At 41.4% G+C, this 17,101-nt stretch overlaps 1 long non-coding RNA gene across 1 annotated transcript in view; it reads left to right on the top strand.

Moving 5' to 3' along the window:
* The window catches only part of LOC106506942, a 51,519-nt gene that overhangs the window by 17,451 nt on the left and 16,967 nt on the right, over positions 1 to 17,101 (top strand). The window contains exon 2 of the long non-coding RNA XR_001302600.2: positions 6,878 to 6,959. This is a non-coding gene — a long non-coding RNA (uncharacterized LOC106506942). The remainder of the gene's footprint in view (positions 1 to 6,877; positions 6,960 to 17,101) is intronic.

Below are 17,101 nucleotides of genomic sequence, written 5' to 3'. Positions count from 1 at the left end.
TCTCTGATTTTTAAATTTTTTATTTTACGGCCACACCCACAGCATGTGGAAGTTCCTGGGCCAGTGTTTGAATCTGAGCCATAGCTACAACCTATATGGCAGCCGTGGCAATGCTGGGTCCTTTAACCCACTAGGCTGGACCAGGGATCAATCCTGAACTTCCACAGGGAGCCAAGCCACTGCAGTTGGATTCTTAACCCATCGTGCCACAGTGGGAACTCTGTAGTTGTTATTTCTATGATTTTTTTGTTATTATCCATATTTCCTGAGTCCTGCTAGTAATTTTAGGTCTCTTACTCAGCATCTTGTCATCCCCTACGATCTCTTCCTTGAACCCCTTTCCTCTTTAAAAACATGTAACTTATTCATAATTGTACATGTCTTCTTAATTGAGAGCAAATGCCTTTTTCCAATTGTGTATTTTTTACTTCTTTATGTCTCTCCCAACTTCACGTTGAACCTTTCCATAAATCACACTATGACTCACACTTCAAAGGATCTCCAGGATATGATTGCATTTTATACCCCCTTACAGCTAGGAGAGGTCAAGTCCGGCCAATGATGTGAAAGAGGAAATTTCTCCGTGCCTCTCAGGAAAACGTTTTTAAAAAGAGAACAGACCACACTGGCATGTGCTTTCTGCCTTTTTCTATTTGCCCTTCTTCCCTTCTCACCATTCAGAAAGCAACTTGGTGCCTCAGATGCAGCACCCATTTATTACCATAAGGAAGGTAACCATATATATCTACAATAAAGCATGACTCAATGGAGTTCCGTGGTGGCCTAACAGGTTCAAGATCCATCATTGTCACAACTATGGCTCAGGTCACTACTGTGGCTTGGGTTCACTTCCTGGCCCAGGAACTTCCACATGCTGTGGACAAGGCCAGAGAAGCATGAATCCCAGAATTCCAGCCGTGACTCAGTGGAAACGAATCTGACTAGTATTCGTGAGCATGCAGGTTCAATCTCTGGCCTCCCTTAGTGGATTAAGGATCCGGCATTGCTGTGAGCTGTGGTGTAGGTCTCAGAAGTGGCTCAGATCTGGTGTTGCTGTGGCTGTGGTGTGGACCAGCAGCTGCAGCTCTGATTAACCCCTAGTCTGGGAACCTCTATATGCTGTGAGTGTGGCCCTAAAAAGACCAAAAAAAAAAAAAAAAAGCATGAATCTGTAAGAACCTGGGTATGGTCTGTTTTATGGTATGTGCACCTGAACACCATCTTGACTGACGAACACCATAGATATAGTATGTATTAGTTTCCTGTGGCTACCATAACAAAGTATTTCAGACTTGGTGTTTTAAAACAGAAATTTATTCTTTCACTGTCCTAGAGGACAGAAATCCAAAATCAAGGTGTCAGCAAGGTTGCTTCCTTCTGGACACTCTGAAGGAGAATCTGTTCCATGCTTCTCTCATGGTGTCTACCGGCTGCCAGCAATCCTTGGCTTGTATATGCATCACTCTAAACTCTGCTTCTGTCTTCACATGGCCTTCTTCTCTGTTTCTGTGTCTTGTCCATTGCTGTCTCTTATATAAAGACATCAGTCATTGGATTTAGGGTCCACCTTATTCCAGGATGACACCATCTACAGATCCCTACCTCAATTACACCTGCAAAGACGCTTATTCCAAATAAGGCCACATCCTGAGGTATTAAGTGGACATATGTCTGGGGAGGGGCACTTTCTAACCCACTAGCGTGTGTGTGTGTGTGTGTGTGTGTGTGTGTGTGTGTGTGTACTAGATAAATGGGATAATATACATGTATTTTTGTTTTACAGCAGCCCTTTTATTTGTGTATTTATTTCTTTATATTTTACTTTTCACTTGATCCTTCTCTCTTCCTCTCTTCCCACATCAGCCTACATTGTACTACTCCCATAAACCAGGTTAGCATATCACAGATGCTTTTATCTACAGATCTCTCATCCTATGCAGACAGAAGTATATTTATAGATAAACGCATATGCATGCACACACACACACACACAGTGTTGGCTAGTTATTCTGCATAATGAACTACTCCCATAGTCAGTAATTTAATATTGCAATTATATAATATTATAGTTCATAAATCATAAGATTGGGGTTTGGCACTCTTGGCTGCGTTTCCACGTACATCTCAGGATCAAATTGGAGCTCTGCTCCAGATTGAGCCTGTCTGGAGTAGTTTTGATCTTTTGGGGGAGGGGGCACAGCACGCGGCAGCTTCATATGGGATCTCATTTCCCAGACCAGGGATTGAACCTGGGCAGCAGCAGTGAAAGCTCTGAGTCTTAACTGCTAGGCCACCAGGGAACTCCTGGAGTAGCTTTTATCTTTCCTAGAGTTGCTCTGCTTCAAGCATCCTTCATCCTCCTGCTGGGATCAGTGAACTAGCCCAAGAATATCTTTCCCAAGAAGATAGTAGAAATATATGCAGGCAAGTCCAATCACCCAAGCTCTTTTTCAAGTGTCTGCTTGGGTCACATTAGCTAGCATCCCATTGGCTAATGTCATAATCAGTGGGCAGGGAAATCTATTTCATCTCTTGATGAAAGGATGAAGTTACACAGCAAGGGCATGGGTACTGGAAGGAGCACAAAATTGGAACCATAATGCAATATATGTTATAGACAGATTTGGTAAACAAATACATATGCCTTCATCCGGTGAGTGTTTGCTTTACAAACACATGTTCATACTACGCCATTTGTTTCCATTTTTCTCTTTTCACTGACACCTCATGGAAATACCTCTAAGATATCTATCTCTGATATACCTCTGATTCAATTTTTAAATGCTGCTTATTATTCCATCTTGTAATCCTACTATTTAACCATTTCTCTCCTGATGGGTATTCAATTTTTTCCTTTTTTTTTGGTCATTTTGAACAGTACAGAAAAAGAGTCTCTTTGGGGTAGTTTATTTCCTATGTCGAAAGATATTTGTATTGTTAATTTTAATAGAAATGTCCAGGTTACTTTTTAAAAAAACTGTAGTTGGTTTACAATGTTGTGCCAATTTCTGCTGTAAGCATAATGACCCACTTATACATATATATCCCAGGAGATTGGATATAGTTCCCTGTGCTATACAGTAGCGCCTTATTGTTTATCTGTTCTGAACATAATAGTTTGCATCTACTAACCCCAAACTCCCAGTCCATCCCACTCCCTACCCCCTCCCTCTTGGCAACCACAAGTCTGTTCTCTATATCCATGAGTCTGTTTCTGTTTTGTAGAAAGATTCATTTGTGCCGTATTTTTTAAGTTTATTTATTTATTTTCTTTTTGCCCACACCTGGGGCACTTGGAAGGTCCTGGGCCAAGGGTCAAATCCGAGCCACAGCTGTGGCCTATGCGGCAAGCTGCAGCAACATCAGCTCCTTAACCCACTGTGCCAGGCTGGGGATCAAACCCATGTCAGCACAGAGACAATGCTAGATCTTAACCTGCTGCACCAGAGCAGGAACTCCTGTGCCATATCTTAGATTCCACATGTAAGTGACATCACATGGTATTTGTCTTTCTCTTTCCGACTTCCTTCACTTAGTATGATAATCTCTAAGTCCATCTATGTTGCTGTGAATGGCATTATCTTTTTATGGCTGAGTAGTATTCCATTGCGTATATGTACCACATCTTCTTCATCCATTCATCTGTCAAGGGGTATTAGGTTGTTTCCATGTCTTGGTTATTGTGAATAGTGTTGTGATGAATATATAGGCACATGTATCTTTTGGAATGAATGTTTTGTGCGGATATATGCCTAGGAATGGGACTGCTGGATATGGTCATTCTATTTTTAGTTTTCTGAGGAACCTCCATACTGTTTTCCATAGTGGTTGTACCAGTTTACATTCCCACCAACAGTGTAGGAAGGTTCCCTTTTCTCCACGCCCTCTCTGGGTTACTTTTTAAATAAGGCCTCAGTTTAGTCAACAATTTATATCATTCTTCCCCACGTTGCCATGAAGAAGTGGGGACATTGTTCTTTATTAATCTTAATCATTTTGTTGTGTATAAAGTGACCACTGTTTCTTCCTTTTTTCATTTCTCTAACTGCTCACGAATTTGAGCATATTTTCATATGATTTTTGCCATTTGGATTTGCACTACTAGTCTGTTCATACCCTTTCCTCGGTTTTCCATTGAGTTGTTTTTCATTTTCTGGTCAGTTTATAAGAGTTCTTTGTATATTACAGCAAGTATGCTTTTGATCATCTTATATGATACAATGTCTTTGCAGGTCTTTGTTTCTTCACTTTGTGGTATCCTTTGTCAAGCAGGGGTTTTGTTTGAGGCTGTTTTTACTGTTTAAATGTTTATTGAATTAAACAGTCATAGAAACACTGCTATACTCCTAAGCCAGTGTAATTATTAGGAGGCTGACTGGGGAAAGTGGATCATCTCTTGACAATGGAATCCTAGAGTTTTCCCCAAATCCTCAGTGCATGCAAAAGAGCAATGAGATAGGGCATTTCAAGGGTATCTCTATAAAATTGAGAAAGGAGAGAGATAGATGAGAAGTCACAGGTAAAGGACATGTGACTGAGGCCCCAACAACTGTTATTTAATAGAAGAAGGCCCACTTGAGTTAACTAGAACTGAAGGAGGGGCTCAGCTGCTTGTTTTTTTTGGGGGGGAGTTTGTTTTGTTTTGTTTTGTTTTGGTTTTTTTTTTTTTTTTTTTTTGGCCGCATCCACAGCATGCGGAAGTTCCTGGGCCAGGGATCAAACCTGAACCACTGCAGTAGCCAGAGCCACTGCAGTGACATCGCCCAATCCTTAACCTTCTGCACCACATAGGAACTCTAGCAGGGGCTCAGCTAGAGCATTGTGGTCGTATCCTAGGGCTGCTGTAACAAAGTACCACAGACAGAAATATATTGTCCACAGAAATATATTGTCCTTCTTTCCTTTTGCTTATCTTTAGATGGCATTTCTGAAAAAGGCCATGACTTAATAATAGAAAAATCTGGAGTTCCCTGGTGATGCAGCAGGTTAAGGATCCGGCATTGTCATTGCAGCAGCTTAGATTGCTGCAGTGGCTTAGATTGCTGCAGTGGCACAGATTTGACCCCTGGCCCAGGGCACTTCACATGTTGCAGGCGCTGCCAATGAAAAATAAAAGAAAAAGAAAAAACTTACTTCACATCATATACAAAAATTGCTTCTATATGAACCGTAGAATTAAGCCAACAAGCTAAAACTATATACTTACAGAATTAGGAGTTCCCGTCGTGGCGCAGTGGTTAACGAATCCGACTAGGAACCATGAGGTTGCGGGTTCGGTCCCTGCCCTTGCTCAGTGGGGTTAAGGATTCGGCATTGCCGTGAGCCGTGGGGTAGGTTGCAGACACGGCTTGGATCCCGCGTTGCTGTGGCTCTGGCGTAGGCCGGTGGCTACAGCTCCAATTCGACCCCTAGCCTGGGAACCTCCATATGCCCCGGGAGCGGCCCAAGAAATAGCAAAAAGACAAAAAAAAAAAAAAAAAAAGAATTAAATGTAGGAGACTATTTTTAAGAAGTTGAGGAGGTAAAGATTCCCTAATCAGGACACAAAAGAAACTAGTCATTAAAAATTTTAAATTGGACTTCATCAAAAGTAAAAACTTCTGCTTATCCAAAGTCAGTTAAGAAAATGAAAAGATATGGTCTAGAAGAAAATATTCATAATGAATGAGTATGTCTCGCAGGGATTTGTATCCAGAATTCACAAAGAATGCCTTCAATAATAATATAACAAGCAGCCCAATTTTAAAATGCAAAACATACTTGAAAAGATACTTGACAAAAGAAAATATATGAAGACCAATGAACATATGAAAAGGTATTCAGAAATGCAAATTCAAACCACAATGTAATAATGCTTCGCATCCACTAAATTGGCTCAAATTTAAAAGTCCGATAACACTAAATTTTGGTGAAGATGCAGAGTAACTGAAGTTCAGCATCGCAGCTGCAGCATGAGATGGTACAACCACTTTGGAAAACTGTCCATTTCTTGTAATGTGAAATATACACCTGTATTATGACCATTAATGCTGCTCCAGTTCATTCAAGAGATAAAAACTTATGTCCACAAAAAGACCTATACGAGAATGCTTACAGCACTTTCATTCACAGTAACCAAAAACTAGAAATCATACAAATGCCTATCAACAGAAGACTGGATAAATAAATGTGGTATATTCACACAGTGGAATACTAGTCAGCAATCAAAATGAATGAATTGCTTATACGTTGAACAACATAGATGAATCTTAAAGATATGTTGAGGAGTTCCCGTCCTGGTGCAGTGGAATCCGACTAGGAACCACGAGGTTGCGGGTTCAGTCCCTGGCTTCGCTCAGTGGGTTAAGCATGAGGTTGCAGGTTCAATCTCTGGCTTCGCTCAGTGGGTTAAGAATCCAGCATTGCCGTAAGCTGTGGTGTAGGTCACAGAGGCGGCTCAGATCTGGCATTGCTGTGGCTGTGGTGTAGGCCGGCAGCTGTAGCTCCGATTTGACCCCTAGCCTGGGAACCTCCATATGCCACGAGTGCAGTCCTAAAAAGATAAAAAGCCGCAAAAACAGAAAACAAAAAGCAAAAAGATATTTTGTTGAGCCAAAGAAGCCAAACACAAAGGAGCACATACGCTGTGATTACATTGATAAGATGTTCAAGAATAGGCGAAATTAATCGATGGTGATGGAAATCAGAGCAGTGATTGTTCATGGTGAAGGGAGGGGAGAAGAGGAGTGAGAGATTGACTGCACAGGAACACAAAAGAGCTTTCTTGGGTGATGGAAATATTCTATTTTATTCTTGATCAGGATGGTAATTACAGCAGTGTATACATTTGCTGGAACTCATTGAATTGTAAACTTAAGATCTGTGCCTTTTATTGCAGGTAAATTTTACTTCAAACAACCAAACAAAAGGAACACTGTGAGGAGGGTGAGATGCTGTGGTAGCCTGGAGCTTTAAATCAGGTATGATGACTTGGGAAACTGTGTCCAAGTCTGTGCCTCATCCGTGGGGTGACCAGGCTTCATCAGCTCCTGGCACGCCCCTTAAAGCAAGGTATTGTTGACTGGGGAGATTGGTTGGTTTAACTTTTCACCTCACTGGAATTTTTTTCCTTTCACGGACTTAGGGTTTTGTCTTGCTTTGGTGTGGTTTGATTTGGTTTGGTTTGGCCTGGTTTGGCTTTTCTTTGCTCTTCAACTCTGGCTACCAGCTGCCTTATGGCAAGCTGCGGTTACCCCTACCTCATCTAGAGAAAGTGCAGCTGGGGTGGAGAAAACAAAAATGGCATATCCGCCGTGTATTTTTTTCACCATTGCTTTCCCTGTCATTTTTCTGGGGGGAAAGAAGTCTACGCAGTGACGGTTTCTATTCCACCATGGCCCACTCACCCCCACAACCCAGTTCAAAACACACCCATTGCCTGTAGATGCCTCGAAACCCTCTCACTTTTGTGCAGAGATATTTACACCCTGCATGAGATCTAGAAAGTTATTTGTTAGCCCTCCTGCTGCATCAGCCCATAACTTTGCCCAAGTTTCACTTGGCTTAACAGCTATTCTTTATGTGGGGCATAGTAGCCGTTTCTTAGTTTCAGTGTGGATGGAATTTTCTTTTGTTTTCCTTCATTCAAATTCATGGGCTTGGCGCAAAGGAGTGAAGCAAATATACCTTGCCTTCACCATCTTCCGCTGGAAACCCTGAATCTAGAGTGAGCTTTTAGAAATCCAGACGCGGCCCTGCCCCTCCCATGGTGAAAGTCTTTGGCTGGCTTCCCGCTGCCATTCAAAGATAGTCTCTAAGCCCCAGGGTAGCTTACAAGGCGCTTCGTGACCTGCCTTCCCCTTAGCTCTCCAGGGTCATCTTGCTTCTGGCTCCCCAAATCTAGGATGCCCCCCTCATCTCACCTTCTTTTATCCTTTGACGATAACATTTATTGTTCTTTTTCCAATTACTAAAGCAACTGCCTTCGACGGTAGAGAATTGGAAAATATAGAGAAGTATGAACAAGCAAAGAAAATCACTGTAATCATGCTTCCTCAAAGATACCACTGATAACATTTTGTCTCATTTTAGTCCAGCATTGTTTCTATGCATAACATCCAAATATTATTTTTATGTGACATTATATGATATATATGTGTGTGTGTGTATAGACATCTAATTTGTAGGTGGCAATTAGAGTCTTTTAGACTTCTTCCACTTCACATTTTATTATAAGCATCATATTCATTATATTTTAAGTTACAGTGAATATTAATAAGCGTTTACTATGCACCGAGTACTACTTGGCTAAGTACTTTACATGTTTTTTCTCATTTAATCCTTGCAACCCCCTGTGAGGCACTATGATATTCCCGTTTCCCAGAGAAAGCCATCAAGGCTTAGAGAGGTTAAGTAACTTGCTCAAAGTCACACAGCTGCTAAGTGTTGGAGCTGGGACTTGAACCCAGATGTAGAAAACTCCAAAACTCTCTTGAGGTGTCAATAGAATATTTTTGTAAACATTGTTAAATGTTGAATAGATACAAAGGAATCATTGTAACTTATATGTAAGGGATAAAGAATCATGGTACAATGTACAAAAGTATCACCCACCACCCAGTTAAAGGCAAATGTGCTTGCTGGACAGTTCTTCAAAGTGGCCTTTGTTGAAATGATCACAGTTGAAATTAACTAATGTATGGGTCCTAGGGTTAAAATTCCTCAGGTAAAAGAGGCAGTGGTTTCCTCAATCCCTCAGAGTGTGGCAGGCCCTTTGCCTCTCTAGGCAGTCAAGATCAGTCGGTTGCTGTAAGCCCCAGTTCTGGTGGATGGACTCCTTCCCCAGCCTCAGGAAACTTCTGCACTGCGAGAGGCTGGAGAACTCAGAGCAAGGCCACCTCAGTGAGGTCAACTGAGCAGCCCTGAGAGCAGTGGTATCAGGTGGGCAGTGACTCGGGCATATGCAGGGTGAGTGCTGATGAGTGCTCTGGGTGGACGAAGCAAGGCTCCTGCCTAACCAGGGGCAGCCCCAGTGATGGCAGTAGGAAAAGTTGAGCAGCTCAGGTGAGGGGACAACTTTCATTGCAACCTAACTGAGTGACTCGGAATCATTCTAGGAGAAGTTGAGGACATTGAGGTTTTAGGAGCCCGGTGAAGTCCAGGGGACCTAGCGCCAAAGGTATTTTTGTCACCACAGCCATTTTACCCACACCCTCCTGGCTGATGTGGGCTGAGCCATCAAGAATTAATCAGTATTTCGTAAAAGACAAGTTTCACTTGCCAGACTACTTCCTTCACTCAACTGTGGTGGATCTCCTATCGCTGTCTATTGTGCCACAGGGTAAACTCTACAATTGCATGTATTGGAGTTTCCGGGTGGCTCAGTAGGTCAAGGGTCTGGTATTGTCACTGCTGTGGCTCTGGTTCCAGCTGTGGCCTGTGTTCAGTCTCTGGCCTGGGAACTTCCACATGCTACAGGCACAGCCAAAAAAATAAAAATAAAATAAAATAAAATTGCATGAATTGCCCTCAGTCAGACAGACACTTCCAATAGACACGGGAAAGCAGCATTCAGGGACAATGACCTGGCCACCACCACTGTCTCTGCCTCTTCTCCATTTCCCACCACCCTTAACGTATCTTGACTGAATTCTTGCATAACCTCTGAAGCAGCATCCTTGCTTCCAGTCTCTCTGCTGTATTCGCCACCAATTTGTTTCCTTTTTTAATTATTATTTTTATGTATTTTATTATAGTATGGTTGGCTTACAATGTTGTGTCAGTTTCTGCTCTATAGCAAAGTGATTCAGTTATACATACATATGCATTCTTTTTTATATTCTTTTCCATTACGGTTTATCTCAGGATATTGAATATAGTTCTCTGAGCTATGTTTCCTTTTTAAATTGTTTTTAATTATCTAAAATATATCTCTATTTCCAAAGTCAAAATAATATAACAAGCTGGCTTTAGAATGTTTCACTTCAATTACTCTCTCCTCCACCCTGCTTCCTCCCTCCTCTATAGGTAAATATTTCTATTAGTTTCCCATTGGTCTTTCCAGTAATTTCTTTTTTTGGCAAATACAGCAAAGATGTGTATCTAAACATGTGGTTAGTCATATTTTCTCTTTTTAAAATATAAGATAGCATGGTACATGCAGTGCTTGGTATCTTTATCCCGTAATGACAAATTCTGGGGATGTATTATGTATAGAAATTGTCCTCATTCCTTTTTATGGTGGCTTAATATCCTATTGTGGGGATGAAATATTCTTTTTCCAACCAGTCTCTGTATTGAAGATTTGGGTTCTTTCAAATCCTTTTATTGACGACAAATTTAAAAAAATGACATTTGGTAGTCATGTCCCTCCCTGCTCAGAAACCTCTGTGGCTTTCCATTGCCTGCCAGAGCCAAATGCCATTGGAGGTCTTCTAAAGTTCATCACAATCTACCTTTCCAAACTTGCTTCTCCCCCACCCACCTTGCACTATGTGTAGCAGCCACAGCGGAACCTTCCCTCTCCATTCCCCAGATGACCCGCACGGGGCGTTGTCCATGCAGCACCTTCAACTGAAATTACTCTTCCCTCCTGTCCCTCCCCCTCCACCTCTTCCCTTGATGTTGGTTGCTATTTTTTCTCAATCCCTAGAAGAAAAGCGATCTCTCTAGGACTCCGTTACTGATTCCTGTCCCCATCCACACCTTCCCCCAAGTGAGATTAATCATTTCCCCATGGTCTTTCCACAGCATTGTGCTTGTATTTTTATGTTTCACTTTTGCAATTTACATCATGCAGTGTTTTCTGGTTATTTACGTACATTTCACCCCCCTCCTTCCCAGTAGATTATGGAAAAAACAATTGCTGCACAGAGCTTTTACATGGTTAAGTGCTCCATACATACTCGTTGAATTGTTTGTTTTTATTAAATGTCTGTAAAAATAAAGCACACATAATAACTAGGGCCAACATTGCTTATGGCTTTGAAAAACAAATGAATGTCACTCATCCTTTTACTTGCTTTGTTTTACTCCACTGGGTGGTGGGTGAGGGCCCAAAGCAATTCCTGAAGAAATAAGAATTCTCAGAACAACTGAAGGTTGTTATTTTTATTTATACAGCATATTTGTGTAGTTTTAAAATTACCATGCTTTGACACATCAACCTTCCTCTTAATAGCTTTTTGCCAACTACACTAAATTTCAGTTTAAGTTAGTTAGGTTCTAGCCACAATGACTGCCAAGCACTGCTAGAGTTCAAATGGTTTGTTGATAACTGAATATCAATGCTTAAATTTAAGGACATGAATTATCCCTTCCCAGTGAAACTTACAGCAGATTTAAACCATTTGCGGGGCCTCTTTAAAAAGTATACAGATCTGATCTCTTGGCAGCTACTAGAAAATCCTTGGAAATATTCGATTTCCTTCTTTCTGTTGTAAGGGAAAAGCCCACAAATTTTATTGTATCATAGGAAAGAGCTCATAGGAATGTTATCAAAATTAAGACAGTGCGGTACCAAGTTTCTGATTCTAGAGATAAAATCTTTTCAGACTTTTTTGGAAGACCTCAAAGGTCATATCAACCCTGATGGGATTCTGTCAAGTTCTAATTCACATGAATATTTCTGGTGGGTTAAACGTTAGTTGTGGCGTGTCACCTATTTAGTCCGTGTATAGAACACAAAGTTCTATAAAGTTCTATACACGGGCTAAATGGCCTCAAAAGCCTTAAAAAGGCTTACAATCTCATTAGATATAGAAAACCTTTCAATAGGAGAACTGTCAAGGAACGTGTGGCCATCCTTAATCCACCACAAAGTTGGTCCCAGATAATGACCATGAAATAGGTAGATCCCAGGCCTAGCTTGAGCACAGAACCTCCCTTTCTAGCATTGTTCCTGTCAATTAATACATACTTAGTGAATGAACAAATAGATATTAGAGGTGTTGTGGAGGAAAAAAAATAAACAACTGGGCTTTGTAGTAAATTGTATATGGGAAGCAAAGAGGAGGAAGGAAACAGAAGGATGAAGTTCTGAATTTGGGAAGCTGATGGCCCTTTGATGGTACTACTGAGAGCCATCTCAAGAAAGGAATAGGATCTCATTAATCATTGTGATAGATTAACTTCCTTTCTTTTTTTTTCTTTTTTCTTTTTTAGGGTCGCACCTGTGGCCTATGGAAGTTCCCAGACTAGGAGTTGAATCAGAGCTGCAGCTGCCAGCCTAAACCACAGCCACAGCAATGCTTGATCCAAGCCATGTCTGTGACCTACACCACAGCTCATGGCAGCACCAGATCCTTTAACCCGCTGAATGAGGCCAGGGATCGAACCAGCATCCTCATGGACACCAGTTGGGTTCTTAATCCACTGCACCACAACAGGAACTCCATGATAGATTCACTTTCAAAGACCACTGAGACCACCCCCAGAAATTGTAAGTTGAAAATAATAAAAAATAGGAGTTCCCTGGTGGCTCAGTGGGTTAAGGCGTTGTAATTTTTGTTTATACAGCATATTTATATAGTTTTAAAATTACCATGCTTTGACACATCAACCTTCCACTTAATAGCTTTTTGCCAACGCGGGATCCAAGCCATGTCTGCGACCTACCCCATAGCGTTGTCACTGCTGTGGCTCAGGTTTGATTCCTGGCCAGCGAACTTTCGCATGCTGCGGGTGCAGCCAAAAAATAAATAAATAAATAAATAAATAAATAAATAAATAAATAAAAAAGTTAGATCCTGTCTTAAAAATAAGGAGCATAGGGGAATATTTGGAAATCTTAGGATTCCCAGCAATAGTTAAAAATGAAACAAATGATTTCATCCATGGGAGAGATTGCAGCAAGAGCGATTTTAAACAGTCACTGAGCAGCACTGTTAATGAACACTATTACAAGAACATTTTTGTTGACCTTATTAGGGTTGTTCTCCCATTAGCGTTAGGAGGTGCTCCACAGAGATCGGTAGTAAAGACACCTCAATTCGGAGGAGTCATTTTCACGCCAAAATTGCAGAGACTTCCCAAGTTTGTCTGTGAAATTTGTGATCACATGAAATACGGACGACTCATATTTCCATTCCATGTTGCAAGTTTACATTTTTCCGTAAACGTTGATCTGGCTGCCTTGAAGGCAGAGGAAGCAGAAATGTCTTGTGAATCAGGGCTGATCTGGCTGAGGTTTATGGAGGGGCCCTTCCAGCTTTGCATTAAATCCCTCCCTGCCTTCCTGGAGCGCAAGTTGTAAAGTGTTCCGTCACCCCGTGACCAGAAGAAATGAGAGACTCTGCTGAGACTGTAATCTCGCCTGAAACAGGTCTCCGGTGAGGGCTGGCGCGTGGTGATACATCATGCCGCTCGCTCCTCTGAAGGCGCCCGGTGTCACCTCTGCGGTGCTCCCCGCTCCGGCTGGAAGATAGGACAGCTTCCAGGGAGCGTCAGATTGGGGTCCCCCGTGTGTAGCACACCCAGTGCCTTAGCTGCTGAGCAGTTGGCCTGGCCCGCAGCCTAATTATTAACATTTGAAAGTCGGCTGCTGGGTGACTGCAGGAATCGCTTCTAGGACATTTAAAAATATGGATTTTTCTCCTCCTTCTGACTGGACAGGCTTATTGCATATTAGTTTCTAGATATACTGTCAGCTCCCCTGAAGAAGCCATCGCCACCATGACTTCTGTCACTACTGATCACAGCCAGGATGAGGCGTATTCTTCTAGGGACAATAAACACTAAACATATATTAGAAAATAAATGAAAGAAACATTCAGAGTTCCCATTGCGGCTCAAAGGGTTAAGAACCTGACAGAGTGTCCATGAGGATGCAAGTTCAATCCCTGGCCTTGCTCAGTGGGTTAAGAACCCAGCATTGCCCTGAGCTGTGGTGTAGGTTGCAGATGCGGCTCAGATCTGGACTTGCTGTGGCTGTGGCGTAGGGTGGCAGCTGTAGCTCAAATTTGACCCCTAGCCTGGGAACCTCCCTATGCCACAGGTGCAGCCCTATAAAGAAAAAAAAAAAGAGAAATATTCACATTACTATCATTATGTAATACTAATATTTATTTAAGCATTTAGGTTCTACGTTTTCTTAAAAGCAAAACACTATCTTATATCTGATCACTTTTTTTTTTGGTCATGCCTGTGGCGTGTGGAAGTCCCCCAGTCAAGGATGGAACCCACACCACAGCAGCGACCCAATCCGCTGCAGTGACAACACTGGATCCTTACCACTATAGACAGTACCCCTGCCATTGGAGATTTTCTATTGTTTTGATAGGGCAGACGGACATATTAAAACTATATCTCATGCATTGAATCAATAGGCCATAATGATTCATAAATAGAAAGTGTTGGAGTTCCTGTCGTGGCGCAGTGGTTAACGAACCCGACTAGGAACCATGAGGTTGCGGGTTCGATCCCTGGCCTCACTCACTAGGTTACGGATCCGGCGTTGCTGTGGCTGTGGTGTAGGCCAGCGGCTACAGCTCTGATTTGACCCCTGGCCTGGGAACCTCCATATGCTGTGGGTGTGGCTCTAAAAAGCAAAAAAATAAAAAATAAAAAAATAAAAAACTAATGAATACAAATGTGTATATGACTGGGTCAGTTTGCTGTGCAGCAGAAATTGGCACAACATTGTAAATCAACTATAATAAAAAATAAATTTAAAATATTTTTTAAATTAATGAACACAAATATTTTTTAAAAACACTTTTATGTAAATTATAATAAAAACATTTACTCCGTAGAATAATGTATACTAGGTCATGCTTTGTAAATCACTTTGTATACATGATACACGATGTTTAAATTTCCAAGCCAACCTACATAGTGTACGAATACTTTAAAAGTGATAACTAATACCAAGAGCAAAGTAGCTTAAAAATTAACTTTATAGTTGACGTTATTTAAATGAATAGAAAATCATTCTTTTAGTAGTTTAACATTGGCACCAGTACCCCAGAAAGATAGACGATTTGACCTTAGCTTTAAAGTTGTCTTCATTGTTAATTTCCATAAAAACCTTAACATTTGTCTAATTATAGGGTTCCGCATTCATTGATCTCACTAATTCAACTGTTTTATCTGAATGCCTCTCCTGAATTGATAAATCTAAATTGCACATTTTCTAAACTGCTAAGCTCAGGAGAAATCTTGAAGGTGGCCAAATGGCTCTTGGATCTTTTGTACCCGTCTAGCTCCATCTACTGTAACTTTGTAATATTGGAGTTACCGTTCTGTTCTCAGAACTGCAGTGTTCAGATTCCTTTACTCTGTCCTGGCATTACTCAGTCTACCACAGGCATATATTCATGGCTAAATTGAAAACCAAGCAGTTTTTTGCCATGAAAATGAGCTTTAATATTCCAACTGCGTTTTATTATCAAGGAAAGTCAATATTGTATCATGCTTTTTTTTTTTTTTTAATAAAAAAAAGCGTTTAAACTACGTGGCACTGTTCAGTTTGGGGCTTTTCTGTGGAAGTTCCCAGGCCAGAGGTGGAATCCATGCCACAGCAGCAACCCAAGCCACTGCAGTGACAACACCAGCTCCTTAACCTGCTGTGCCAAAGGGAACTCTGGAATTATTCAGTTTTATCATCGAGGAATAGGTTTCTCAGATCTGGCTCATCTTTAAGGCTGTTGTGCCATAAGCTGTATTTCTCCCAGAAATAAAATAAAAGGAGTGAGTAGTTACCAATGGAAAAAAACTGTGGAGCCCTTGCAATTGCTTTGTCCTGGAAGAATGTGTTCACATGATTCACACAACTTATTGTTTTATCATTTATCTACCTCCCTGGAAATAGCAGGACATAAAGAGAATGAAATCAATATTCTTTTCTACTTGCCTAGCACAAATGGATACTTACTTGGGGTCAATAGTCCTTTCTGAGAGTTTTACGTAATGTTCAAAAAATACCTCTACCCCAGGTAAGGAGAAGTCAGAGGATGCAATGATGGGGCAAACATAGAGTGAGCTGTATTCATTACCAAGGTCCTGGCTTTTGTTTGAGTCTGTGGATTTGCAGGTGATCATTCTATTTTTCAAACTAAGCAAATAAACAACAAAATTAATTGAAGTGGACCCTGAATGCGCCAATAATGGAGTCCATTGTGGACCAAGGATTATAATAAATCCAATTTCTGACTCCTGCAGTCCAATGGGGAAAGAAAAGAAAATATCCCTACTTTGCTTTGAATGTTAGAAACCAACGACCTTCTGCCTGGTGAACTTGGGAGGAGTGAGGCAACATCCTGAGTCAGAGCCTCAGGACTAGTTAGGAGTTGCCTACCTAGTTTCCTGATCTTCTGGGGCGCTTCCTTGCCAGTAGTCTCTCTGTAGGCTCTTGCCTTCTTTATGTGTTGTTGTGATGAGGGTGTGCGCCTCAAGAAACAGGTACAAGAGAGTTCCTAGCTGCATTATTCATGATAGCCCCAAACGGGAAACAATCCTGATATCTCTCAACAGGAGGATGGATAAATGCGATATATTCCCGCAAAGCCATACTCTCGAGCAACGAAAATGAATGAACTGCAGCTACCATAGCAACTTGGATGAAGCTCACACATGCAACACCAAATGTAAGAAGCCAGACACATGAAAGAATATATACTAAATTACATTTCTGTTCACAAAACAAGCGAAATCAAAGTATGTTTAAGGAGTGCATGCCTAAGTGGCAGAATTATTTTAGAAAGCAATGGGGTCATTATCCTAAAAGTCAGGTTAGTGGTTACCCTCGGGGTGTGATATGTGACTAAGAGGAAACAGGAGGTGAGGCTTCTGCGGCACTGGCAACATTCCGTTTCCTGGATGGTGGTTCAGTAGGTGTGTGCCTTGTAATAATTCCCAGAGCTGTACTTATGACTATGCACTCCTCCGAATTTGTTGTATTTCACAATTACAAAAAGACTTTAAAGACAAATAATGAAAACCCTGCTATGTGTCTCCATTGCTCACCCAGTTTCACATCTTATTAATTAGAGCCCCCCCCCCCAAATCTGTTCCCACCTTCTGGCCTTGTCTGGGCTCGTCTTCTCCTCATTCATGTGCATCATGTTCCAATCGTATTTCACTCTTCACTGACTTTGTACATTTTCCACTAATGTGCCTAAATGTA

This window comes from Sus scrofa, chromosome X (genome assembly GCF_000003025.6).
Source record: "Sus scrofa isolate TJ Tabasco breed Duroc chromosome X, Sscrofa11.1, whole genome shotgun sequence".
Taxonomy (NCBI): Eukaryota; Metazoa; Chordata; class Mammalia; order Artiodactyla; family Suidae; genus Sus; species Sus scrofa.
Note: the sequence above shows the minus strand (reverse complement) of the source record. Positions and strands in the feature narration are given on the sequence as shown.